Source organism: Glycine max, chromosome 3 (genome assembly GCF_000004515.6).
Source record: "Glycine max cultivar Williams 82 chromosome 3, Glycine_max_v4.0, whole genome shotgun sequence".
Classification (NCBI taxonomy): domain Eukaryota; kingdom Viridiplantae; phylum Streptophyta; class Magnoliopsida; order Fabales; family Fabaceae; genus Glycine; species Glycine max.
Genome location: NC_016090.4, coordinates 38,115,758 through 38,119,366, shown reverse-complemented (window position 1 = coordinate 38,119,366; position 3,609 = coordinate 38,115,758). Strand labels below are relative to the sequence as shown.

Here is a 3,609-nt window from a genome sequence, read left to right as displayed (position 1 = left end):
ATTTTATTTAAAAGTAAAATATAATTTAATCTATCTCCTTTTTTTAATGTCGAGCATTACATTACTTTCACCTATTTTTTAATTGGAGTACATTAATTAATAACCAACATTAAAACTTTTGGGGGAAAAAAATCAATTTTTTTTTAGTTACTTTGACATAACAGCAACTTATCAATTATTTGGTCAACAAATACTTCCTTAAATAAATGCTCAAATTAATACTGACATACAAATAATAATAATCACATCAATTTAAATATTCTTTTTTTTCTCAGCGTCACCATTATATAATTAAAGGCACATGCACTTTCACATGCCATATAATTTCTAGTAACATACCCCTGGAAACAAGATGGCAGCAACAAGGTCTCAGCTCTGCATGTTTTTCGTTTTGGTGGCTATTACTTTCACCCCAAGCGCAGGTTGGAACGGTCAAACGTTGTTTTACTAATTATCTATATGCTCAATGCAATTTACTTAATTAGTCGATCTTTGAACCTTTTTCTCTTGAATTTTCCAACTTTTGTGCAGTATTTGGTCAGAAAACCGCCACATGTGTCTTTATTAAAGCAAACTGTGGAACGAACCATGACTGTTTTGCACCTTGCAAATTGAAATTGAAAAATGACTACTGTCCAGGTTATGCTATATGTGACAATGGATCTTCATGCTGTTGTCAACGAATTCCGAACTGCGGCAGCCCGCCATTGAGAAAAACATGAGTTAGAGATGAACAGACATCTTCTTAATTTGTCTCCCAATTACATCTTAATGATTTCGAGACAACATTATTATTGTACCCCTCTCATGTTAGTTTACAATAAATGAATTTGTTCTATTATGATATATATATTCCCCTTTCGTCTCTAATTATAAACATTATTTTTAAAATTTTGATTACCCTTTTTTATAAAATTATTTTCTAATTTTTAAATATATTAATTATTATTTTTCACATATATTTTTATTTAATTATTCCTTATCAAAACATTAATAAGAAATAAGTAACTGAATAAAGACAAAAAATGATGATTTTAAAATAATATTATAAATAATTGATAATTTAATGCAATAATTATTTTTTTAATGTGATAACTATTATTTCTAACGGATATGAATTAGCTAAAAGAAAATATAATTAAAGATGGATATGTATTTTTTTTCCGTTTCATAATAATTATCATCAGAAGAAAAAATTCATTTCAAAATAATTATTATATTGATTTTTAATATAATATTAATAATTTTTCTCACTTATATTCATCATAATATTAATGACATGAGATAAAAATAAATAAATTAATGATAATAAGATTAATTTTATAAAAATTGATTTATTAACTTTTTATTTTTTTAAATAATTTAAGACAATAATTATAATGACACGAATAAAATATGTTGTGCTCGCTTATCTGTAGTCATGATAATTGTGAATGACACTGTAATACTTTGATTCAATGGATAACTATTTGGTGTGCGTCTCTCAAAAAGAAAACACCTACTAGGTGTGGTGCAACTACTCAACATAGCTAAACTTAATTCACCTCTTTCTTGAGTTACTGAGGCATTTATTTTTGCAAATCAATTTGGTTTCGGTAGAAAAATTGGGCGTTGGGACCAACTGTCACGAATAAAAAAAAGTACAGAAACTGTCACGAATAAATTTGTGCTTGCTTTGGACATTCTTCCTGCTTTTTTTTTTTTTTTTGAGAAAATCTTCATATGCTTGTTTTTTTTTTATTAAGTTCGAATCCCCTTTTATTAAGTTTGACAAGACAATTACGTTGAACTCAATAAGAGTCAAAATCTGGGTGGGAGCATCCTGAACCCAGTACATCTCATGAAAGTTAAAAACTAAATGAGCTAACTTGTTTCCTTTTCTTTGGATGAACAGAAGCGATGCGAGTAAGAGTTTCGCAGTCCCTCATAATTTCCGCTTTATAAGATTGGTCATGGGGATTCTTTCTTTTCCAGGCTAAATGTAGGGCAATAAATTTTAAACACAATATATGAGAATACTCATCTGACTGTTTAAAAAGTTATGTGATTATTTTTAAAAATTGTATATTTTATATATTAAATTTTAATCTTTTAAATATAATTATATGATTTAAATTTAATTATTTTATTCTTATAAATAAGAAAAAACGTAATGTTAAAGTAGCTTGTAGACCTAAGTTATACTTTTTCTATATCTTTGATATCCACATCTTTGTCATGATGTATAACAAATTCCTATGTCTTATAACTCTTTTCAACCGCAGACAATCGCTAGAGATCACTGGAAATGAATTCATGTAAAAATCCCTTGAACATATCAACACCATCTAACTTGATTGGTTGAACTCGATAGAACTCTTCTAAAATTTTACTGATAGAAGAAGAAAACTCAATCTTATATTTGTGTGTTTCCACTTTTCTATAAATAAGAGGGAGATTATATTGTGCCGGAGAGAGAAAAGAGGCAAGAAAATAAGAGAAAAACACATCTGCATAGTGTGGAAACTTGCACTTTTATAACTAATCTTATTGATGTAAGTTTAATGATAATTCCACATCATTTTATTTATTTTAAAATTTATATTCTATTCATTAAACATTTAATTTAATAATATATAAGTCTTAATTTTTAATTAACTATTAAAACTATTTAAATACTGTGTTTAATTAAAAGTTGGTATTTTCTTCATTAAATAATTTGTTTAAATATTTATTAAGTCCTATTTTTAATTAAAATAAATTTAGCTAAATATTTTATTTATTTAAAAATTGGTATTCTGTTGAATCTATTCATTCCACATTTTATGTAAGTATTTATTAAGTCCTAATTTTTAATTTAATATTAAAATTAGCTAAATATTTTATTTATTCAACCTCGCATAAACCCTAGGCACTAAAATATCAGTCCAATATTTCATCTCAAATTGAGAACAGAATATACATAAATTCATTGCCGGGGAACAACAACATAAAACACTAAACAGAGAACACATATCAATCATTGAAGAAGTAAGAATAATAGAGAACATATATACCAATAATTCAAGAAGTAAAACAAAAATGCAGAGAACTTGTCCTGCCTGCCGGTGAAATGGAAGGACTTAGAGTAGAAGGAGTAGGTTTTAGAAAAGAGAAGTGAGGGTGGCCACCAATGTGCCTATTTGATGGATTCTTCAAAAACCCATATTTCTGATGGTCTAAGTCGTCAGTAACTCATTAATTTGCGACAGTTGTATAAATATATGTTGAAAATGCATGTATTTACTGTAGTGTTACTTAATTGCAAGGTATCCAACTCATCCATGAGAGTAAGAATGAAAAATGTTCCATGGACATCTCAATGAGAAAAGAGCAACTTCTTGTATGCGGGGTTGAGACTTGAGACCCAGTTGTTTAACCAAGAAAACAGTCTATTAATTTGAAACTTTCAAGAATTTAGTAAAGTTGGTCAATAGACAATAAGGTTTTTGGCGGTAATTCGTTATCTATAACATGATAATCCAAAAACCAGCTTTGATATTAGAATGTCCAATTAGAAGGTTTAACATCAAACAAAACTAAACACTTGAAATTAGAAGGTCCAATTCCAAAGTACATTTCAAAGATTGG

General features: G+C 27.6%; 1 long non-coding RNA gene across 1 annotated transcript; it reads left to right on the top strand.

Annotated features, from left to right (window-relative positions):
- Window positions 1–285: 285 nt before the first annotated feature.
- LOC100797776 (uncharacterized) lies at window positions 286–846 on the top strand. The gene is made up of 2 exons (XR_413643.4): window positions 286–422; window positions 532–846. It is a non-coding gene; the product is annotated as an uncharacterized lncRNA (long non-coding RNA).
- The last annotated feature ends 2,763 nt before the right edge of the window (window positions 847–3,609 follow it).